At 42.5% G+C, this 25,403-nt stretch overlaps 1 protein-coding gene across 14 annotated transcripts in view; it reads left to right on the top strand.

Moving 5' to 3' along the window:
* Nucleotides 1–25,403, top strand: part of NLGN1 (neuroligin 1) — a 737,944-nt gene that overhangs the window by 150,783 nt on the left and 561,758 nt on the right. For 9 of the 14 annotated variants that reach the window (XM_078389646.1, XM_072996216.2, XM_078389644.1 and 6 more), the window contains exon 1: nucleotides 19,394–20,192. The exons of 2 other annotated variants lie outside the window; for them this stretch is intronic. The gene's annotated coding sequence lies outside the window, so the exon portion shown is untranslated. Of the gene's footprint in view, nucleotides 1–19,393; nucleotides 20,193–25,403 lie in introns of those variants that run through there. 3 more of the 14 variants (XM_078389647.1, XM_078389638.1, XM_078389642.1) reach the window with 2 other exon arrangements.

The raw sequence follows: 25,403 nt of genomic DNA, 5'->3' as shown, positions 1-25,403 counted from the left end.
CTCCTCCTCTGAAATGCCTTCCTGGATCAGCTGATCCCCTCCATGAAGGTTCCCTCTGCGAGCAGTGGTCTACCTTCCTGTTGGGGAACTTGCTGACTGTTCATCAGGTGATTAAAAAAGGCTGATCTTTGTCTCCAAGGGTAGCAAACGAAGGTTCTAGTAAAGGGCAATGATGGCCCAGGGTTGCAATATGGCGAGAGACACCTGTTCTTCACATATGTTATCCTGCTTAGTTCCTGCTACCTTCATCAGCCATTGCCACTGTTGTCTCCTTAGAAGATTTCACATCACAGGAATGGAAAGATCCTTGTCTTTGTAAAGTTGCTGCCTGTCAAAATAGGCACTGCTGTGCTAGACAACTTGGTGACTTGATAAAGAAGCATCCTGTTATCCATAAATCCTAACACAGTCCAAGAACTGTTTATGGTTATACATCTGGACTCCTCAAACCTCTTTTTCTTGACCGTGTGAGACTGAAAAAAATTAAGCAGTGGGCTAGGTTCTTCTGGAGAGGTTCATGCTGCTATATGAAGAATAGCATTCAATTGACTCTTTATCTTTTTAGTCTTCAGACTTATCAGCTAAAGTCTGTATTGTGTTGGTTCATCCATACTTTCCAGAGTGTGCATCCTTGAAACCAAATTCCATTTCAGTCCATTGCACTGCACAGTAAACAACATTACACTTGCACTGCAGGCGGAGAGCTTATGCCTTCTACAGTTACAGGGTATAGGAGACGCATTTGTCTTGTGTGCTAATGCAGAGCTGAGCCAACATTTTCTCAGAAGATATTTCTGGGAGGAAACTTCAGAGATGCCTTCTGTTGAAAAAGAAGAAGAAGCATTTTGGGCAGGCTAAGTAGTCTCTGAATATCCTTACCAGGCCCCTCTACAGTGCATCAGGAAACTACATGCAGGACATGATGAGGGGCACAAAGTAGTGGCTGGAATGTCAACACAGAAATTCTAATTGTGGCAGGAACAGAAGAGAGGGAAGAAAGTAGCAAGCAAGCTGCACCATGTCATTACTAATGGCAAGGCACTCCCCAAACTGTTGAACCATCCTTCCCAGTGATTGAGGAATCTATTGTGACATAGTGGCTAGCATGTCAGGCTACAGTTAGGAGATGGGGTCAATTCCCTGCTTGGCCATGGAGATCCACTGTGGCTGGGTGAATCTATGCCTTGAACGTTTATCATATAATATGTGCCTTGAACATTTATCATATTTTAAGGCCCATTGGAAGTGACTTGATGGCGCATAACCAACACATGTAATATTCACCACTCTTACCCCCATTACATAAGGGTAAGAGGGAAAGTTTTGGGAAGTCATTTCTCATTCTGCCCTGTATATCTATAATAGGGAGAGGAGGAGGAGAATGGAATGTTCCTAATAGTGCTGGCCAGCAGGGAGATAAACAAACACAGAATTGGCAACAGAAGCAAAGCTTGTATCTGTCACTTTTCCTGGGGATGTCTTCGGGGGGAGGAAAGAGGGCAGTGGTGGTGAAAGTGTGCATTAATGGAAGTATACAGTTACTGCTAATATTTTTTTTTCCTTCTCGGCACATAGTTCATTCAGACTCCATGCCTTAACAGACTTACAATAAAGCCTCTCTGTACCACCTAAAGACTAGTCACAAAGCAAAAGCAAGCTAATTAGCACTGTGTGGAGTGAGGAAAGCTTTTTTCAAAAAAAAGGATAAACAGACATTGTTTACCTCTTAAGGGGTAAAGGCTTCTAATAGCATCCTAACTGTGTTGTCTAGTGGAGGCAGGGTGCAAAGGGTGGTCTTCCAGATTTTGTTGGATAGCAGCTGCCAGCATTCTCTGATGGAGTTGTGGTCCAACATGTGCAAGGTGACACTTTGCCTACTCCAGGACTACTTTGAGTCAATTATTAAAAAATGGTGGCATATTGAAAGAAGAGATTGGGGGTGGGGAGCAGAGGCTGGCAAATCCATTTTCATGGAGAATGTGCATTTGCACTGGCTTTTAATCTGATGTTTACAGGAGCTCTCCCAAGTACTTCTAAACAGATTAGCTTTTATGGAGTTCAGACTAAAAGCAAGGGTGGGTTCACTGCTGCCATGAAATTAGAGCCATCAGCTTCCACTAAAGAGAAAAATAAAGGGAGTGACCCCCCACCACCAACTTTCGGCAGCGTGCAACAGGGTGTGTGTGTCTCTTCTGTCCTCCTGTTGTGTACAGTTACCACTCTAAAAGCTTAGGAGCAAGGAAGTAAATGTAATGTAAACCACAGTGCAACATTTGTTCTGTTTTATGGATTCTGGAAGGGACCCACCATGCCAGGCAGGCTTATAAGCCAGGTCAATAGGTTCCTAACTGAAGACCCACCGATTACAATCAAGCTAGGGAGATTGGACATGAAACCAGGTTTCTTTGCCAAGTCATATTAGTCTGACTTTTTAAAATGGGTATGTGAGCTATTTTCTCAGTGCTGAGAGGGCGAGGGCCAAACGGTTTGCATAAACTTAAATTCACCGAAGAGTGTAACACTGTGAAAAGCTTTCTCTTGAAGAGGAACAGAGGTGGAATGATGGAAATGATAAAACACAATCATAGATGCAATCAACCTCTCCTTCTGTGCAACACTGACATGCCTTTAAAAATAAAATAAAGTGAAATAAAATTGAAGCCTGGGTTATGAACCCTGTGGTATACAAGCTAAATTCTAAAGAGTCTATTGTCAAATTATAGCATACCTTAAGTGCTGTCAGTCAATAGAGATAGCATTGTAAAAAAAGGGGGGGGGGTTGAATAATCATGGCTGTCCTGCCCTCTTTAAGACTCCAAGAGTTCTCATTTTGTGAGAAAGCAGATTATTATGTTACAGTGTGGTGGGTAACATGCCTACATCACTGGTTCCCAATTCTTTTCAGCTTTCAGCTCCCGTTGGATGTGGCTTCCCCAGTATGATATGTGGGGGAGGGGAAGAAGAACATGGGAAAACCTGGCATAACTAGTATTCCATGGCATCCCTGGCTAAATTTGGTGGTGCCCTGGGCAGCTGCATCACACAGTTTGGGAACCATTGGCCTAGATTCAAAAGACCTCTGCAAGGAATCAGTTAAAGCCAGGGAAGGTTATTTTTCAGGATTGCAACTGCTTGGAATTCTCTAGCCAGCACAGCCACCCATCACAAGGCTGGCTTAGCAATGGTGGAATTGGAGCAAGTGTTCTTGGGTGCTTGGTAACAAGTTGCCCAATGCTAAAGCCATACCATGATAACTTCGTTGGTCTTCTCTTGGTACTACTCTAGTGCAAAGCAGTCTACAACGATAAAACAATAACCCGAACCATCCAGAAAACCAATATTAGACATCCCTATCTAGACACATACAATGAATACTTAAGGCCCCAAATGATGGCTGACTCTGGGGAACAAATATAGGAATAGATTTAAGGGAAGATGCCCTTGAATGCTTCATGGAACAATATTGTTTACTGGGAGTGCATTCCATAAGGTAGGGGCTATGACTGAGAAGGCACAATTTCTTTCTTCTTTGTCTCTCTCAGCATGGCAAAGGAGCAAGGCCTGTGAAGAACTGCTGGCACAGGCTAATGTGGTGAGGGAAAGACGTTCAGACAAATAGTGGAGACTTAAACCATTAAGGACTTTATAGACTAATACTAAAACCTTGAACCGGGCCCAGAAAACAGTGTTTCAAGCTGATTAATGTTAAATTATTGTAAGCAACTTACACTTTTAAATTGTTTTATGGTTCTGTAACCAGCCCTGAGATCCTCTGTCGATGTTTGAGAGAGAGAGAGAGAGAGAGAGAGAGAGAGAGGCCGAATATTCGGGCTCGTGTTAGCTTGATAGTGGTTTAGGTATCTAGCTGGAGAACCAGAGGCTGGGAGTTTGATCCGCTATTGTGTATCCCAGAAGATATGGCTTATGTGTCTTTGGACAAGTTGCACAGTTTCAGCCCCAGCCCCATGCTATAAGAAGTGATTGCTAAACCACGTCTGTGTATCCGCTACCTATAAAATCCAGCACAAGATCACTTATGGCAAACTTTATTGTTGTTGTTGTTGTTGTTGTTGTTGTTGTTGTTGTTGTTGTTGTTGTTGTTGTTGTTGTTGTTGTTGTTGTTGTTGGGACAACAAAGAAACAGGAAGAAGGAGTGGGCATTGGGAAGGCAGCTAGTTGGTGCATACTTGGGCTTTTCATCACACACACACACACACACACACACACACACACACACACACACACACACACCTTCATGCTGAGCTACTCAGCCTTGGCACTCGGGAGAATGGCTGGTGATTCTTTAAAGCCATCTACCCTGTCCCAACTGGCACGAGTGCTCGCTCAGGACAAGGGCATTTGTACACCTATTGTGGCTGTTTCCTTACTTTTTACATCACATTGCCCTGCTTCCTCAAACTGTGGGCCTGAAGTAAAAGGGAATGGGGTAATGCTGAGCTGGCATGCCTAGGTGTCAGAAAGAGAGAGAAGTGATAGAAAGGAAGAAAAGTTATCCTTCCTACTTTTGGCTTGGCTTCTGCCACTGCAGCCATTACCCCCAAGTGAAGGCTTGGCCAACCCAGCTTAAGCTGGTTATTAGTGATTAGGGGAGGGACTGGGAGATGCTGACATTTTCAGTAGACCCATATAAGGAACCCTTGGTCCTATAGATGTGAGTGGTCCACATTCGCCATTCTAGCCAGAAAACTCAGTGGTGATGCATGGTGGGAGTTGGAGTTTAGCAACATCTAGAAGGCCACAGGTGTACCATCCCTGATAAATAAAGAAGCCTTGTTTAAGGGGAACATACTTTAGCTCCAGCTATCCACTATGCCAGAGTGGGAAGCTATGTATGCCCATCCCTTGACCTTGGAGGGCTATGTTCCCCATTTCTTTCTTCCAAAAATATTCATTCATTCATTCATTCATTCATTCAATTAATATACCACCCCATTAGTGCAAGCACTGCACTGGACAGTTTACAAAATTAAATTCTAAAACTTTCAAATCCTAGTTTAAAAAATACTTTCAAAAACAATAAGCCAATAAACAATAACACTATTAAATCTATAGTTAATTTTTTTAAAATGGCAAAATCCAGGAGATCCTGTCTTAAAGGCAGCTTTAAATAATTTCATATTTACCAGCTTTCTGAACAGGAAGGAGGGAGCCTGGCTTAACTCTGATGGCATTTTATTCCAAGACTAGGGGCCACAATCAAGAAGGCACAGTTCCTTGTGCTCACCTTTTTAGCCTTCCTTGGTGTGGCCAGCATGGATTTAAAGGAGTGGGTGGAACAGATAACTGATTTCTGAGAGAGACACTCTGACAATAATCAAGGTCCTAAACCATTAAGCACCTTGAATTGAGCATGGACATTGAAAGAGAGCAAATGAAGAAGTGCCAAGGCTAGAAATATATGATCAATTTTACTAGCCCTCATCATCAGTCTTATTGCCACATTTTGGATTTGCTGAAGTTTCCATATTGTTTTCAAGGGCAGCCCTACATAGAAAGCATTACAGTAGTCTATTTTTGAGATTACCAATGTGTGAACCAGTGTTGCTAGGCATTTCTTATCCAGGTAAGGATGCAACTTAGCAATTAACCAAAACTGATAGAAGGCATTCTTGGCCATGGCAGATATTTGAGTCTCCATAGAGAGTGCTGGGTCCAAGACTACCTCCAAACTGTCCACCTGATCCTTCAGGGGATTTTTCTTTTAACTACAAAATGCCTCTTGCACCTTCTAGTGGCCATTTCTGTGCATTAATCCCAGACAGTTAGCCTGCTCCATGTCATGTGACCCTTGCAAAAACATCTATTGGCTGCTTAAAAGCTGCAAAGACCAATGAAACCTAAGGCTGATCCTTGTCTGAGACTAGTGATCCCCTGCTACTGCTGTTTTAACACCATGTGTTAGAATTGTCTGCAGCCTCACAGAAATCCCCAGGCTGGTGGTAGGGAAGCTGTGCCAGCTTAGGTTTGCCATACAGAACTATTGCAAAGCACAGCTGGTAAGAAGAGACAGCAAAAGTATATTTATATCTGTGGGAATCAAGAAGCTAAGAAAAGATGGTGAAGGGTTTGTTATGTAACAACTCATGAAATTTGAAGTATGATTCAGTCCTTCTAAATAAAGCACTAGGCAAATTCTTTTCCTCAGTGAAACAGACTGGACACAATCAAAATGCCTACAAAATTATGCAAACATGTACACAGTAGCTTACCTGTGTTTTTCTGCTTGCCGTCTTTCACTCTTGGCCCTTTATCCCAGACTTATTAAGCCCGGAGTGTTTGGTCTGTTTCTTTGATTTGAGTTCATGTTTGTTAAGAGATAGATATATATGAGTAAATCTAACTACTCCGTATTTTATTCTGAACTTTACAGGAGTTATCCAGATTGCTAAGGCCGGTCCCCAAAGAGGTTCAGCACTTAGATAGTTCCTTTAAAGTTCAGACTAAAGCTCAGAGCTATTCTACCGATCTTGCAAAATCAGAGTCACTAGTCTCCACTGAGTTTGGTATAATGGTTGTTAATTCTAAAAAAGATCCTTACAGGTAGGGCTGTTTGTGTAATCCAATCCATTCAAGTTCCAGCTGAAAATGAACTGATCTACCCCTCCTGAACTATTGTACAATTTGGAGCATTTTGTGCTTCTCAGATATTCCCAGTCTATGCTCAGTTCCAGAACTATCTCAAAACGATTTCAGAAACTGATGTTTTCAGTTTTTTTAAAAAAAAACATATAAATATGCATCTTAGTATATATTTAACCGTTTTTGTGTTTATATTTAAGAATGAATTAGTTTGTAGAAGAATATGGAATCAGGATGGAACAGAACTAAGGGTGAATGCCTATAAAACTGCATGGATCAGAAATAGATTGGGTCATCAATCTCCACTGATAGCCCTCTAAAGGGAGAGAAAGTAGCATTTCTCTCCTTAAGAGCTCCATGTTAGAATACAGGTTTTGCATATAGATGTTCCGAGATGAATTTGTTTGATTTATATTGCTCCTGTCTCCCCAACCTGACACTCAAAAAATCCCATTTCTGTTGTCTTCATGTAGGACTGGAAATATACCTGTCTAAAAAAAAAACCACTGCCAGTCACTAGAGCAGGCTTCTCCAATCTGGACTCCTCCAGATGGTTGGACTAGAACAACCATCTTCCTCATCCAGCTATGTGCTAGGACATGATGGAACCTTGGAGGTGTGTATGTGACTCCACACATACATGTATGTTATGTGTCTTATATTGGTTCCGTGTGTAAATCCTTGCTTGGAGAAATTGCTAATTGTTTCTCCTTATCTGCAAGGCTCCAGCATATTTCCTTCATTCTTGACAAGAGTTTTCACATTTTTGAGAATTTTTGCATGAATTACAGAGCTGAACTATGAGATTTATTCCATGGACTTGTAAAAATTAGAAGCTCTGCATGTCATCTTTCCCACTACTCTACTAGTCCTTCTGTGCTTGCTGTTTGCATCTTTCTCACCACTCAATGAGCTATTCTGTGCTTGCTGTTTGTGTGTTTTACTTGACAAAAAAGAAAAAGAAAACGTGGTTGTCCATGAAGGCATTTTGTGCAAATTGTCATGAGGCATGGATGATTCCCCACTGTCTTGTTCTTTTGTTGTAAGAGAGAAATATCATGGGGACTAATGGCATCTTGATAGGCTGTCTATTTTAGCAAGTTCTCTTTACATTCCCATGCATAAGTTAAGATGATGTAGTTATGGACAGGAGGCATGGTCAAACAGTGTGCTTTTGTTCTAAAATACTAAAGAGGCATATTTGGCTAATCTAAGAAGGATTAGGTCTTGGAATGATCTAATCAAATCGCAATGCCTCCTCAAGTACAGGCTTCTTCTCATGTGGAGTACAGCGCTATTCAGTAACCATGGAACAGACCAGGACTTCTGGAATATTTGGCACTGCAAGATGAAAATCCTACCTGACAATCAATACAAACCGAGTGCTTAGTTGTTCGTTTTTGATTAAGCGGCTTATTGATGTTGCATAGCAGACTCTTCCTGTAAAAATCATCTCTGCTTCCAAGGCAATTTATTACTCAGACATGTGATATTTACACATCTTTGAATTCCAAGAATCAAAAAGGCTTTCTAAAATTAAACTCTGTATACGGTCTATTTAGTTCTTCTTCTTTTAAAGTTTTTTCCCAAGCTTTGCAGTGAGAATATACTAAGGTGCATCTCATGCCATGCTTTCCACAAGGTTAAGAGAGGCTTGTTGTTGTCTTCAGAATTGCAAAGAGTGGAAGGAAAGGAGGTGGATATTCCAAATGATCAGGCAGTTGGAACTTTTTCCTAAACTGTCATTGAAAAAAAACAAAACACCAGGCTCTTTTTAGTTTCAGGGAAAATGAGAACTGGGAAGGAAAAAATAAAGGTTAATAATATTATAAGTGGTGTGGGAAAAGTGGGCAGAAACACGTTATCCAGGGTAATCACATCTCCCATTCTACAGCGGACAGTCCTCTATTAGTGTCTTCTGTTCAAAGAACTGCCAGTCCTAGTTAGATTTGAAAACAAAGAATCATGAGAAGGGAGACCAAAGGACATCCACAGCAGCAGGCCACAGACTAGGAAGCCACACAGGACATCCACTCATAGTATTTGCCATCACGAGGAGATATACTCCATTTGTATGTGGATTAAAACAGTTCTTTACAAACTTACATCTATTAGAGTGGACAACTTCTACTGGATTGGGTATCAAATTTCCATTTAGCTTGCCAAGATGCTGCTTGCAGCTGCCACTACTCAGTTCCCTGTGGCAGGCTCCATAACTATGTTTCCCCTATTTTTCTGCCTCAAAACAAGAAGCATGCTAATGAAGAGGCTTGTTTTTGAATACATATTTCTTGTATGTGTCTTGTTTTCTGGATTGCTCCTGGTGTTACCCAAATGGGTTATTGTTCCTTATATATCCTGGGGAGAGGGACCATAAGAGGAGAGAGAGAGAGAGAGAGAGAGAGCCTAGCCAGAGTACTGACAAGAAGACCATACATCAATAATTTGGGGTTAAGCACTATTCATGTAACATTTATTGATGAGACATAAGGTTATAAGACAAAAGGTACCAAGAGGCCTCTCATTCATACTTCCCAATCACACAAGATACTCACTCATCCAAAAGGCCCTTCTTTGGAGGTGATCAGTCCTCAGAAAGTGTGATGGGAGCAATCATTGCAGCACTGTCGAAGCCCACCTGTCTCTTCCTGAGTCATCCTTCTTATAGGCATAGAACTCCCTTGTGGGCAATCAGGGGTCATACTCTGATTTCCTGAGCAGATACAATCTGTTGCCATGCAAGAATGCTTCCTTTCACTTGTACAATTTGTTCCATCTGCCACAAACTTGGTTTCAGCTAGCCTGCTCCCTGTTTCTTGTCTGGACAAACAAGTCCACTTTAGAATGTTCTTTCCACCTCTGTAATTTCTTACTGATATAGAAAATTGAACTCTTGCAATTCTTTGCAGATTTGTATCAGGCTCACCAGCCCAACGTCTCTTGTGATTTCTCCATCTTCTTCTCAGGTCTGGGAGCTGGTCTTTCTGGAACCCACACACACACTGTCACACCCTGTAATTCATAATACTGGAAGCCTCTCAGAAGGCCTCCAAGCCTCGTAAAAGAGCATCCAAAATGCCTTGTATCCTCAAAGCACAGAAACAAGGTATACAGGAGTGTGAAATGTACTTACATGGCCAAGGTTTCTAGGAGTGGTAATAATCTGAAAAACAAGGCATGCACAACCCTGAGTCTTGTACTTAAGAGAAACATAAGCAGGGAAATGATTAGGTTTTGCTGCTACCACAGTGGAACTGGAAGGAAAATCGGTTTGGGGGTGGCTTGAGACCTACAAAAATAGATTGGCTTGAAATGTAATCCATGGTTTATATGATAGCAATCCTTGATGTATGTTTATAAATTATAATATGCATATATTACACAAATCTCAGCCATTTTTTGTGATATTTTAGGGGCTACCTTATTTCTCCTGCTCCATTAAGGCTCAGGGAAATGAATGAAATCAAAAGTTGATCTGCAAGTTATATAGAATGAAACACAAATTAAATTATTTAGCTGTGTCACATCAAGCTCCAGGTATGTAGAGGAGGAGAAATTTGCATTTTTGAATGCCCAGCCATAAAACTTCTTGCATGTAGCAAATCAGCACAATATACAATCAGGTGTAGTTCCTGACATACAGCTTCCTGCATACAATTCAAAGGTTTTCAAAATGATGACCTGCTTGTAGTCTGAAGCAAGATAACCCTGAATTCTAACACCTCATTATATATAATATGCAAGATGGGTCTAGCCAGCTGTAGGTTCAGAAGAAACACAAGGAAATACTTCACACTATGCTGAACTTAATTACGATTCACCCACAGGATGCGTTGATGACCACAAGCTTTTTAGGCTTTTAAGACGTAGACAAATTCCAAGACACAGACAGAGGCTATTAACCATGACAGCTAAATAGGACCTACGCGTATGCTGGCAGGATACCAGATGGTAGAGACAGACAATAGAGGAGAGTTCTTTCCGTTGCACTCTGCTTGTGAACTTTGTAAAAATGCTGGGCTTGATGGACCTTAGCTTGTTCTACCAAAGCATATCATAATGTTCTAGTCCCATGGTTAGCAAGGTAATAGTTTCAGCTGGTCAAACCCAATAAAGAATCTTAATAAGACAGATGCAAGTCAACCTTTTACTTTTAGGGTGGTTAACTTATAATTGATGATTATACTGTACCAGATCTCTTTCTCAATACCAGCATAACAAGGCTATTTTAAAATTAAATGGAAATTTTATTTTTAGGCAGGGCTGAAGAAATCTGCCAAGACCATTCCTGTGGACTTTCTCTTTTTCCCACATTCAGTTCCAGTCGTCAACCCCCAGTCCATGGCCCAGTGCTGGTCTGTGGGCTTTCTGGAACTGGGCCCTGGATATGGATCTCCACCACCACCACCCGCACACATGCGCAGTGGGTGTGTCATGCTCATGGGGGCTGTGTTGTGCCCGCAGGGGGCATGGCACGCTCACACAGGGGCGTGTCACGTTCATGGGGGACATGACATGCCCACCCCACATGTGACACGCCCGCCATGCTCCCATGGGGGTGCTCCCCTCCCCCCCATGCATGGAGCTCGCTCCCCCCAGCCGTTCTGCAGCCCCAAAAAGGCTGGGGACCACTGCTATACAGGTTTTATATGGTTGCATGTTTCAAATAGTTACATTAATAGACATAGAACCTCAAGGGTTGTATGCATTTTAGAAATGTTTGGAATTATTTCACATATTCTTCAAATGGAGAAATATGGTCGGATGAATTTTCTTTTCTTTCATGCTTTGGGATTCCTGGAGGAAGCGGATTATCTAGACCCATTTCATTCTGGTTTCAGGCCTCCCTATGGACAGAGACAGCTGTGGTTGCCTTGGTGGATGACCTACACCGAGAACATGACAGGGGGGAGTGTGTCCCTTTTGGTTCTGATGGACCTCTCAGTGGCTTTCGATACCATCGACCATGGTATCCTTCTGAGATGGGACTCGGAGGCACTGTTTTACAGTGGCTCCAGTCCTTCCTGGAGGGGAGAACTCAGAAGGTAGTACTGAGTGACTCCTGCTCAATGCCCTGGCTATCGGCCTGTGGTGTTCCTCAGGGTACTATTTTGTCACCCATGCTTTTTAAAATCTACATGAAACCGCTGGGAGAGGTTGTCCAGAATTTTGGGGTTCAGTGTCACCAGTATGCAGATGACACCCAACTCTATCCTTTCCACCTAATTCCAGGGAAGTTGTCTTGACTCTAAAACCGTGCTTGGCATCAGTAATAGGCTGGATGAGGGCAAACAAAGTGAAACTTAATCCAGATGAGACAGAGGTGCTCCTGATTAGTCAGAAGGTAGATGAGGGAGTAGGGATACTACCTCTGCTAAATGGAGTTACACTCCCCCTGAAAACCAGGTACTGTACGCAGCTTGGGTGTACTCCTGGATTCATCCATAAGCTTGGATGCCCAGGTCTCGGTGGTGGCCAAGAGTGCACTTGCACAGCTAAAGCTGGTGTGTCAGCTGTGCCCATTCCTTTAGATGTCAGATCTGTCTACAGCAGTGGTGTCGAACTGTGGCCCTCCAGATGTTCTTGGCCTTCAACTCCCAGAAATCCTGGCCAGCAGAGGTGGTGGTGAAGGCTTCTGGGAGTTGAAGTCCAAGAACATCTGGAGGGCCACAGTTCGACACCACTGGTCTACAGTGACACATGCTTTAGTTACATCCTGCTTGGATTACTGTAAAGCATTCTATGTGGGGCTGGCTTTGAAGATGATTCGGAAACTTCAGCTGGCGCAAAACTCTGCAGCCAGATTACTGACTGGGGCCAACTACAGGGAGCATATAATGCACCTGTTACAAGAACTGCACTGGCTACCAGTCTGTTTCTGGACCCAATTCAAAGTTCTATAAAGGCTATAAAGCCCTATACAGCTTGAGTCCAGGATACCTAAAGGACTGTATCTCCCTATATGCACCTTCTCGGCGATTAAGATCAGCAGAGGAGACCCTCCTCTCGGTCCCATTGCCAGCACACGCACAGCTGATGGGGACACAGGAGAGGGCCTTCTCTGTGGCAGCTCCCAGGCTATGGAACGCTCTCCCTCAGGAGATCAGGATGGCCCCTTCCCTTTTATCCTTCAGAAAAAAGCTAAAGACCCATCCCCGCAGTCAGGCTTTTAACAATTACGACTGAATTGCTGAACCCCATTCCAACAAATAATTTAATATTTTACATGTTTTATTGTTTTAATGTTTTAATTTAATTTTTAAATCATATACTGTTTAATTCATCTTTTAATATTTAACTTAATGTGTTTTTAAATTGTTGGAATTTTAATGTTCTGAGCAGCTTTGAGTCCCTTGTTGGGAGAAATGTGGCATATAAATAAAACTACCACTAATAATAATAATGTATGAATATAGATGCATGGAAATGCGGTTTGTTGTTCAGTTCAGGAACCAAGTAAATAGTATCAAGTAAACCCCATTTTTGGCTAGCTAGATAACTTATGAGTTGGCTTCCATGGCTTTGGAGCCAGAGATTGAGAGTGTGATCTCTCCCTGTCTGGCAGCTTGCCTGAGACCACAGCAAGCCTATGTGGTCTTGGGCAAGCAAGAGTCCCAGAAGAAGGGAATGGTAAAACATTTTTGGGTACTTTATGCCTGGAAAACCTGGAAAAGTTTGCCATAAGACAGAATTTACTTCACAGAATGTTGTTGTTGCTTCCGTTGTTCTTAAATCTAGTTTTAAATGTTCAGTGGAGTGAATTTGTCACATGCTTGACCTCAATATAATGGGAGGATGGAGACCAGCTCTCCTCTACCTATCAGGTCCTGAATCCTTATGATTCATCTTAATCCCCAGAAACACTTAGCCAGGTTGTGGGATTCTGAGAGTTGTTGCCTAAAAAGTAATTTTTCCAAGCTCTATCATACATGCTTAGGGAGAACTTTATGGTGGCAATTCTCAACCTACTAACTTGAAACCAATACCTCTGAGGGAAAATAGGATGTGTGTTCAAGTAAATGTTGACTAATTAGTATCACACAGCCTAACCTGCCTCTGCTGAGAGCATAAAATGGAATGGGGAGAGAAAAAGCCTTGTACCCGGAGCTTGTAGGGACAGTTAATTACAGTAACTGTCTGGATAGCTAGGTGAATTGGGTACCTGGTTGTACAGTCAAAGGTTGGGATTCCCCACTGTGCCTCCAAGGAGATACTGGGTGTTCTGGGAGTTTTAGTCCAAACAAGAACAAGAACAGGAATAACAATAACAATAACAACAACAAACAATTTATCAGCTCTGGTCATTACAGGGAGGTTTGGTCTTGAATTGTTGGTTGAGACCCATTAGTTTTACACAAGATCTGCTCTTGGTAGAGATGAAAACTGCTGAAACCTGTTCGTTTCTACAGTTCAATATATCTGCTTCCATTCTTGAGTGCTCATTAGAGGACATGAAATGTCAAAATGAAACTCGTACTTCAACATTGACTACTAGACTAATCGAGTTGAGAATCAGATATTGAAAGGCAGAGACTGGAAGTGCTCCTTTTTAAACTGGATCCAAAAATATGCATAAGATACATCTGCATCATGTATATGAATTTGTGGTGTATTCACTATAAGTAAAATTGTAAGCGAACCTTATTCTGCCTTTAACTGTACTTTGCTTAAAGCTGAAACAAAGTTGGCCAGAATTGAACCATGAGTGGCTTTATAGCTATGCATTCCGTTGTATGACAGTAATGGGTATGGAACAGCATCTGGATAGCAGTGGAGATCAGTGAGTCCAATTTCATGGGAGTGTTGCAATCTACTCTTGCTTTTTAGTCCAACCTTTATGGGAGCTATCCAAGGTGCTGAACCCTCAGTCTATTTTTCAGCGTGCAAGGCATTACGTATTGTACAATACCATTTCCACTGCATAGCTTAGTGTATCTGATGTGTTGCTCTCCTGGTGTTTTGGTTTGCAGTGTTCATCATTCTTGACTATTATTTATTTATTTATTGGACTTATATACCGCCCCATAGCGCTACAAGCACTCTCCAGGCGGTTTACAGTTTTAATTATACAGGCTACACATTGCCCCCCCAGCAAGCTGGGTACTCATTTTACCGACCTCGGAAGGATGGAAGGCTGAGTCAACCTTGAGCCGGCTACCTGGGATTTGAACCCCAGGTCGTGAGCACAGTTTTTTAGCTGCAGTACAGCGATTTAACCACTGCGCCCCATTAGCTAGGGCAGATGGGAACTGTCATCCAAGGTATCTTTAAGACAAACTGTCAGGGAAGCTTGATACACAATCAAACCAGCGGAGGAAGTATTTGTGTTGCTTATGTTTTTCTGTGATTACTGCAAACATTTCAGCACCAGCACAACCTGTCAATGCTTCAAAATATATGCAAATCAGTTCTATATGGGGATCTTTACTAGACTGTTACACTTATGCTAAGTTCAAAATACAGGCAGGGCACTGCAGCATTTCAGGAGAGCTAGACAAGCTTTGCACAGACTTAGGTTGTCATCATTGCAAACATTAATCTACAATTGCCTGCCACCAAATATTAAAAGTGGAAAAGGTTTTGTCAGATTCCCTGCTGCTTGTAACCCTTTTCTGTAGCTCTGTGCACACTGGACTTCGGAATACATTTGGGATGCCTGGCTGGACATTACTGTTTTGAGCTGAAAATAAAGTTTCATTAAAATGAATAAAATCTGCAACTTATAATATGTGAGCAGCAGGAGGAAGAAGCCTTCCCTTCTGTAGGCAATGATATATGAGTGACTTCCCAGAACAAGGATATTTAATGGCTCCTTTTTAGCACATTGATTGAATGTATGGTGCAGACTGATTTGAAAGTGCATTTGATAAATGTGTGTAGGATGAATCTAATGACGGCCCTGATTACCAGATTAGAACATCCATGTTCAGATGCAGTATATCTTTGCATATAAAGTGGTAGAGACCAGAACTTAGAAACATTTTTGTACTACGTCTCCCAGGGTGCAGCACCTAGTTTTGCTAGTATCTGTTGGCCATAATGGTTCAACCTTGCTGGGAGTTGTGATCCAAAAAGAAACTTTTCTGGATCTTGGTCTGCTGGCATGTCTCATGGGCCACAAACACAGTTCCCAGAGGCTTCCACACTCACGTTTTCCACCTAAATTCACTCCTTTTGGGGCAAATAGCACTCTCCTGAGCAGAGGTTAGCGTTGCGTGAAAAGCTTTCAAAATAACAGCTCAGTGGTTTAGGTATCTGGCTGTGGAGTTTGAGGTTGGTAGTTCAGTTTCTTGACAAGGCCTTGACTCAGGGATTCATAGGATCCCTTCCAGCTCTGCAGTTCTAAGATGATGATGATGATGATGATGATGATGATGATGATGATGATGATGATGATGATGATGATGATGATGATGATGATGATGATGAATTTTCAGATCTTCTTGGCAAGCACGGAATTTATCTGATATTGTGATATTTTAACTGAACAAACACATTTCAACAGTGAGGCAGCCAATCTCTTTAAAACCTCAAATGGCAAGTATGGTAATAGAAGAGGCACTACCGCTTCTCCCTCACCCAGGAGAGACAGCCTCTTTAAGATGAAGTGGATTGGTTCTGACAAAGAAAAAAAATTATGCTTCCCCTGACTGTTACTTTGAGTTATAATTTATGCTGATTTAATTGATAGTTGATCAGTCCATCAACTAAAACTCCAGCCCTATGTATGCTTACTGAAGAGTGTGAAACAGTGAATTCAGCTGGATTTACCTCTGAACAGAAAGACGTATGATTGTTCTGTTAAGCAGTGATGGATTGAGCTGAGGGTGAGTTCTTGACCCAGCATTTAGGACAAGTCAAAAAGAAAGGAAAGGAAACAAAAAGAAACAAAATCCCCCTGATTGCCCTGTCCTGCTTCCGGGACAAAGTTTTCAGTTTGAATATATATGTATAACTGATGCAACGCATCAGCGCTGCCCTAATACAGCATTTAAAAAATGAACTCGGTCCCTCCATGAAGCAGTGAAAGTGTTTAATTTGCCAGTATTGTGAAATGGCTGTCTTCTTAAGCCACTTCATGATATGTGGAATTGACAGTGGAGGAACCTTGATTCATTTTCAGTAATCGGACACACTTGGACTGAATTAAAATGGAGCAAATCCTACCTGCATCAAAAAGGTAGAAGCCCCTGAGAGGAACACAGAAAGATGCAGGTAGAAATGCTCTGAGAACAGGGTGGTTTACTCCAGTCATTACATTGTGTGATAGCCAGAAAAAGGAGCGATCCAGCCCATCCCTGCAGCAGACTAAATAAGGGCCTAAATGCCCATCTGATGGCACCCTAAGATTTCCTTACTGTGCCGAGGTACCTAATGAAAAGCAATAAAATATTATTCTTGATTTTTTAAAAAAATTTCCTCTGAAAAGGGACAATTATGAGTTTGTTGTATTTGCATAATATTTCATACCAGAAGATATGAACTTATTGTTTAATGCAAAAACAAAACAAAACAAAACAAAAAAAGAGAACAAAAAGCCAGTGCTGGCCTAAATCAAGCATAACTTCAGTAGCCAATGGCTAGTGGGAAGAGACTGCTCATCTCTCTCCACAGGGTTTTTCCAGGTTTTGGAACTAAGTTTCTTTTTGGGGGGGGGGTAAACTACATAAGGCAGTAAATATTGGGTATATAGCATCCTCATACAATGCTTTTGAAAGGTTTGGGCTGGGAGTGAATTGCAGCAAATTTCAGTCACCTGAGTAACAGCCAATTGTTTCTCTCTCTACCTCAGAGTTCATTTTTCCCGCCTTTTTCCAGCTAGGGTTCTGACAGTGTGTCAGAGTTATGGAGTCAGAAGTGGACTGTTAAGAGTGAAGTGTTCTGTCAGCAGTGTATCCAGTCAGTTAGTTAATAATGAAGTAAATCAAGCAGTTAAACTCAATAATGTAGCAAGTTAACATTTCCAGAAAATATGTTTGTTTTTGTATAAAACTGCAAGCAAATGGAAACATTTGATTCTTTCTAATTTACTAGTCTCTGAGTGAATGTATTGAAACAAATAAGTGCCACTTTAACTAATAAATAAGGGATGGTTTACTAAGAGAGACTGTAGTTTAATCTGCTCTGTAGCTTCCTGGCCAGACCATTTTTATCTGCCATGTAATCAGAAGGAAAGTTTATTATTATTAAGTTTATTATTATTACCCAACAATACCTTCATACCAAACTCTGCTAACCCCAACAATAAAAAGACCCCTTTTCTGGTTCTTCAGACAGATTTTCTGTCAGTGGAACAATCCCAAATGAATTATGGTTCACTGCTACGGAATGTTTTACCTGTAACACAACTATAGGATTTATTTCAAAAATATTAAAATATAAAATCATAAAATAGTAGAGTTGGGAGGGTAACAAAGAGCCATCTAGTAGTCCAGCTTCTTGGCAATGCAGGGCATCTACAGGTAACTGTTTAAATGGTATATGAGGATGGGTTCACTGAAAAGCAAGATGAAAAATACTTGTGTGTGTGTGGTGAGTGTGAATTCTGAGGTGTGCATTTTACTGAACAAAATTTGACAAGGAAGAACTATTGGGACAATAATCCAGTGAGATCAGACTATGTCCCAGAGCCACAGAATATAACTATTTTGTTTGCTGGAGGTTATGTTTTTAACCGTTCCTCTTCCTCATTTTTGCCTCACAATATCCCTGAGGTACATTAATCAGACACAGTGACAGTTGGTTTCATGGCTCAGTGGGGATTACAAAGTGGTTCTCCCATGTCCTAGTGGGACACTTCCCTGTTTCTGATAGCAAAGGGAGAAATTCTAATGGGTCAGAGACCGCAAATGAAGATTGATTGATTGAAAGGGAGAAATTTGGAAGAGTAGAATATTCTGATTGGAGGGAATGGCTGTTTGGAAGCCTTGAACCCAAAATGCAGAGTCACTTTTGCACACCATAGTTTCCAGAATATTCCAGCCAGTGCAGCTATTGGCCATGCTGGGCTGGCTTTTTCTGGGAGTTGTAGTCCAAAAAGAAAAAGAAACTTGTCCAATCCATGCCCTGAAGAGGAACACCTCCCTTGAGAAGGCCAGCAGACAGCAACAAAATAGGTTGGAGGCCCAGTGATGCTTTTTAAACCCTACAGTTAGTTGCCCCCTTTTTAACAGAATGATCCTGTCCAGTGGATACCTTCAACTAAATGAGCGGCTGAAAGTACTGTATTGTTTTAACTGTAGGCTGTACCACTGCTGATGGGGGGGGGGGGAATGCATGTTTGAATTTCTTCACTTTGAAAAAACAGTTCTTGGCACTCACGTGTGTGTGAATAATACACCAAAAGAAGGGGTGGGCACAAAGGGTAGAGTGAACTTTTCCGCTGTATGCAGACTTTTTCCTTTGGGGGTGTGTGCCCATGTAGCCTTTGAACTTGACTCTGTTGTGGGGCTGTTTCTAAGACACTGTGTGCGATAGGAAAAACCATGAAAAAGGCCACACGGACATGGAAATGCTCCTGCATTTGTCTAAGATAGGTTTACCTGCGCAGACAAAGTAGCAAAAAAAGAGGGACCTATTAAAGGCTCTCCGTTTTCAAAGCCTGGCACTATTGAGAGAGACATGGCTAATTAGGAGGGTAAAATGGCCACTTCATGTGTGCCTCCTCGAAGCAGATGCCTGTCTTGAAAGCAAAAAAGAAGAAGAAAAAAAGCTGAAAGGGGGGGTTAGAAAAGGAGGGGACGTGGGAGATTGTGTTGTTCTCATCTTGGCCACTAGGGGTATCTTTGTTCCATTTTTCGTCTCCCTGCCATTTGGAGTTGAAAATCTTTTAATAGGGGAAAACCAAGGTTCTCGGCATTGCCCCCCCCCCTCGCCCCGCCGCCCCTTCTTTCCCTTTAGCGAGCAGTGTATCCAGGATCCCCCCCCCCGAAAAAAAATTGGAGGGGGGGAAAATCCTATACCTCAAACAGACGGCCACACTCGCTTCATCTGTCACCACCACCACCACCACGGTGCGCTGTGCGATCTCACACTCTCACACACACACACTCTCTCTTCCTCTCTCTCTCTCTGTCCCCCCCCCTCACAAACACACACACTTTTCACACAGACCACTGGGCAACATGAAGCGAAAAGGGATTCATCTGGAGGGCAATTTCAAATCGAGATAAATCTATTGGATTAGTCGGATTATCTGATGGCAGCCGAAAAGAAGTAACGTTTGATCATTTCTAGTTCTCTTGCCTGATGGTCGGATTTAAATGGAGGTGGCGGCGGCGGCGGCTCCTCGGTACAGAAGCCTGATGCTGATCAATTCCGGATGGGATTTTTTCTTTTCCCCCCCTTCCCTCCCCTTCTTCTTTTCCCTTCTTTTTTTCTTCGCAGTCTTGGGAAGCGAGGAGAGAGAGAGGAAGGGGAAAAAATTATATAAATCGATACAGTTTGGAAGTGACCAAGGCATGATTTAAGAACCTCGGGGTTACAAGCTGCTCAGAGAAGGATAACGCTGGAAAATCCGTGAATTACGGTCTTAGCGGTGGACTTGTATTAACGAACAGGGGGGGCAGGACAAGCGACCCCGTTGTGAATTGGTAAATACTTTGCTGTCTTTGCTCCCCGCCTTTCTTGCAGCCAGACATTGCTTTTTTTAAAAATGTGTGTTTCCCCCCCATTCCTATATTGCGATCTGTTTCTTGTATTGGGGGGGGGGGGGGACCAGCAAGGGAGAAGCTTGGCGGGCCATGGAGTGGGGGTGCGCGAGGGTGGTTACTGCTTCTTTTGCAAGGGGTAGGAGAAGGGTCATCGGGTGTATTATTATTATTATTATTATTATTATTATTATTATTATTATTATTATTATTATTATTATTATTATTATTATTATTATTATTATTATTATTATTAAACCCGTCCACATCGGGTGAATGGGCGCTGGGTTTGGAAACCCAGAGGCTGATTTTCCCCGAACCGGACAGGAGAGAGGCTGGTGCGCGGGGGCGGACGAGCTAAAAAGGGGCCGCGATTGCTCACCAGGGGCTTGGTGACTTGCGAAAGCCTTTCCGTGCGTGAAGTCGGGGGCTCGGGTGTATTTGGTGGGACAACCGTGGAAAGACGAAGGGAGGGGGGAAAGCGAGCGGGAGGTCCCCGGCCACAACTTTGGGTGATGGTTTGCAAGACGTCCAAGGCTCCGGGGGGGGGGGGTTGTCCTCCGTCCCTCTCCCCTCCCCCTTCCCCTTGCGATCTGCGGAGCTGAAGCGCGTGTGCCTGGGTCGTGTGGATGAAACGGACAAGAGGAGGGAGGGAAGGGAAAGCCAGGGACGCTCGTCATTCGGATCCTCCTGACCCCTCTTGCTGTTTAGAGGAACCTTTGCAAGTGCGGGATCGGGTCCGGGGGAGGGGAAGGGAAGCGAGAGAGAGGCTTTGGCTGCTTCCTAACATCGCTTTTGGCGACCGGGAAGAAGGGGGAGCCTCACCTCGGGATTTCGTAGGGACACCCCTCCCAACCCCCGAACGAGAGCTGCCTCGGTCCCTCCTGCGTCCTCCTGGCCTTTCCCTGCTACGGTGGTTTGTCGCTTTGGGTTGCGGATGCAGTTAAACTTTGCGGCCAGCACGCTGCAGGCTGGCCGTTGTTTGTTGTGAGGATGATAATGATGATGATTTCTGGGGAAAGGTCCCTCGTTGTCTCGAGAGACAGAGAGAGAGAGAGAGAGAGAGAGAGAGAGAGAGAGATGTGTAGGGCTTGTGTGATGCGAGGCAGGTTTTGGGAAGGGTGTGCGCGCCCTGAACCTTCCCGTCCCCCGGTCCCCCACCCCCGGTAGGGCTGGCGATCCAGGGCTGAGCTGCGCTCCGTCCGCGCAGAGGGTTGCTAGCGAGGCTCATCATGGCAGCCTTTCCACCCGCGTCCCCAAATACATCTCCTCCTCTTCCTCCTCCTCCATCCTTGGAGCCATAGAGGTGAATGGCCGCCTTTCAGCCCCAGAGGGGAGACGGCCAATGGGGGCACCCAGGGACACGGGGGTGGGCGGGCGAGCTAGGCTGGGGAGGATCGGAGGCGGGGGAACTGGGTCCCTGCCCCCGATCACCCCCAACCATTGAAAACCACTCCCCCCGGTTTTCGTGGTCCCACCCCTTCATCTGCATAGGCTTATACGACTTTTTTCTTTCTTTCTTGTTCATACTCGTGTAGGAGGATGCAATACAGGGGACCTGGTTTTTAAGCGGAGATCTTCCTCTCGCTCTCTCTCCGTAGAACCGGATTTGCCTCCTTAATGCATCAGCCCGATGCTCGAAATCTTATGCAATGCTTCACCGAGGACCGGGAGATTTCCTGGGGAAGGAGAGGGAAGAGAGTAATCAATAATCTCAAAAGATCAGGAAAGTGAGAGAAGGGTGGAAAGAAGAGAGAGAAAGTGAACGGGGGACATTCCCTGTGCTTTTACTAGGAAGAAAGGCATTTATGCCATGGTGGTCGGTGTGGGATTGTAGAGTGACAGTAGGCAGTATACTGCTTTTTGCAGCTGAGGATTTCCAGGGAGTGACGATGCCATCAACAGGTTTAAAAGACACCTGCGTGGGTTGCCTTAAAAATAAAATTTTGTCTATTTGTGTATATGACAGGAATAATCAATTTTGATAATTCGGAGTTGTTGTCACCACCTGGAAACATAATGGTGCTGGTTCACTTCTGCCTTCTCCCCCCCCCCCCCCCCGGCTGCCTCCAGTTTACAAGACTGGCCTAGATGTTGTTGAGTTCAAAACCACTCAATATGGATTACCAGTTGATTTACAGCTTTGCATGAGAGTTATTTTATTATATCCTTGCAGACCAGGAAGGTTTAAAATTGTGAAGCTGAGGTGGGGGGGAGAGAAGCATCGTTGAGAATAACAGAGTCCCCCGTGGCATCTGGCTTGCAGGAGATGGATGGTCAGTTCCTGCTGTATATAAGGAGTTTTGTGCTGTAATAAAAATTGTTAGTTTTAGGGCTCTGGGAGACTCTTTGTTGGTTTTGCAAACAGTGATTTCCTTTTCAAAATCTTTAGTACTCTATTGATCTAGAAAAAGAAATGTATTAAGGGCTATAGAGTTGGGCGTAATTACAAGGGAGTAAGTAGTTTGGAATTTAGTCAAAGTTACTGTGTGTGTATCTTCATGTATCTGTCTCTCTCTGTGTGCAATCCTTTGACTTGTGTTTTAGGGAACATTCCATTAAACTCTATGGCACTTACTACTAGCAGAAAAGAAAACAGGCATATGATGGGCCTGAATTTAGCTGGCATGCTTCTAAACCATACTGAATCCTGCCTTTGCAACATTAATCTTTATGTCTTACAGGAAGGGGAGGGGGAGAGAATAAATCTCTGTAAATATATTTCTCCTAAGACATTGTCACATGTTCTTGTGTTTTAGAGTACTAGTCTTTTGATCTTTTCTGCTATAAATAGAATAATTCAAACTCTCTTTAAAATCACCTCCCCCATACCACTTTGCGTCAGAAATGTTAAGCCTTTACTGTTGTGTGTATGGTGCATGGGGTTTTTTTTGTCTTTTCTGCAGGAGATTGTATTAGAGCCTCTGTCTTTGCTTTGCTGAAAGAAAATCAATTTTCAGCAGGTTTAATTAAAATTAGTCAGATTACTTAATATTAATTGACTTTTAATTAAAGCTAGAAGTTACCTTGGAATCTGGAGAAAAGGACATTATCTTAAATCATTTTAAGAGTGCATATGGTTGCAGAGCAATTGAGTTAAAATAATTTCTTTAAGCAGCTCGATTTTAACTGTGGCAGTCATCTAGCATCACTTTCATAAAGCGCCATGATCTTTTAGACTCACATAGGAGTCTTTCAGGAAGAAGGAGAAAACAAAAACAGAAACACTTGCCTTCTTTAAGGTTTAAGAAACAGGTCTTTAAAAATGCCACTGCTGTTTTAAACCCATGTGTGCTGTTTCAGATAGGAGGTTTTAGACCCAAGGATACCTTGCAAAGCTGAGATATGAATAACATTTGGCGACTGCATTCAGTGGGACACTTGGCGATTCTATTCAGCACATATATTTCAGGCAGTGACGTTCAGTTCCAAATAATTGATAATTATTATTGCTATTTGCATTTTGTGCAGCTGCCTGTTGCTTGTAAATAAGCACACGTAATTCACTCTAGGAAACATTTATTCAGAAACAGATTGTAAAGCACATTTCAAGCCCTTTGAACATCTGGCTGCTTGATTATTGTAGCTAGTTTGGTCAATAGGATAGAACATTGGACTTACATTTATGGAGATCTAGAATCCTTTCATAGTTCAAAGTTAAGGCAAACCTTAAATTTTAAGGAGATGCCATTCAATGTTAGAGTTCATCTCACTGTCTCTTTTTCACTTCAGATAATAATAAATTACTTAGTCATACTTCATTCTGCATTCGCAATATTTGGCCCTCCCAGGGTTTGGGAATTACAACTCCTTAAATAGGTAACTATTGGCAGAGCTGGCTGGGACTCTAGGAACTGAAATCAGAAACATCAGAAAGATCAAAGATTCTCCCCCACTTCCTCTATTGTTTTGTGATTTCAAGTCACATCTGACTTATACCAACCCTAATAGAATTTTAAGGGTATGTGAAATATTTAAGGAGTTGGTTTTACCAGGACCATCTCTGTTAGCTTCCATGGCTAAGTGGGGATTTGCACGCAGGTACAGTACCTCCTGAGTCCTAGTCCATAACTCTTATCCACATTGGTGCACACATCTGCCTCAACTGATTTTAGAAGCTAGAAAGGGTTGTAGCCTGGTTAGTATATCTTTCACCCTTCCTTTAATTTCACTGTAATCAGTGAGATACAAGTTAGTCATGACTAGGGGGAGGATTTGACAGTTCATATTTTCTCTGCAACCTACATTTGAACCCATAAACAAGTTCAAACATGTTTATGAGTAATCTAGCCTTTCTCACCAGATTACTCTAAAACATGTTTTAACCCACCCATAAACCAAACATAGGTTGCGGGGGGGATGACATATATAAATCCACTCTTAGTCATGACTAAATTACTTTATTTCAGTAGGGCTAAGTCGTGGCGGACATCATCTGGACCAGACCTATTATTTTGAAGCTGCATCTGTGTCACTGGATGGCATCTGAGCTTCTAAGCATTTCAGATCCAAAGCAGTGGTGGCTGATGCCCACTTAGAGATGTGGCAACTTATGGATAAACCACCACCAATATGAAGGTTTGGAAAAGATATTCAGCTTTGGAAAGGCGATGTCAGTAAGTGTAGAAAAGTCCCTGTTAGGTGGGCTAATAGTTCTAGTCAATATGAATCAGCTTCATTCATTCATTCATTCATTCATTCATTCATTCATTCATTCATTCATTCATTCATTCATTCATTCATTCATTCATTCATTCATTTGATTTATATAGCTCCCATTAATTCATACACTACCCTGGCCAGTTTACAAGTTAATACTTAAAAATCCTGGAGACCCATATATGATACATATAAAAATATGGCAAATTTAAAGAATCACTAAAAAGAAAAGAGAATATGAAATATTAATATTAACAGCATTTGGGAGACACAGTTGTTAAATGCATAACTTTCAATAGTTTTGTTTTCAACAGTTTCCTGAACATAAGGAGGGAAGAAGTCTATTGTATCTCTCCTACTAACCAGTGACCGGGCGCCATCACCAAGAAAGCCCAGTTTCTTGTCTTCACCTTTTTGGTGTTTATTGCTGTAACCACATTTAGCACCGTGGATTGAGAAGAGTGAGTGAGAAAGATTCTGACAACTATCAAGGTC

Source organism: Pogona vitticeps, chromosome 3 (genome assembly GCF_051106095.1).
Source record: "Pogona vitticeps strain Pit_001003342236 chromosome 3, PviZW2.1, whole genome shotgun sequence".
Lineage (NCBI taxonomy): Eukaryota > Metazoa > Chordata > Lepidosauria > Squamata > Agamidae > Pogona > Pogona vitticeps.
This window is presented reverse-complemented; position numbering and strand designations above follow the sequence as displayed.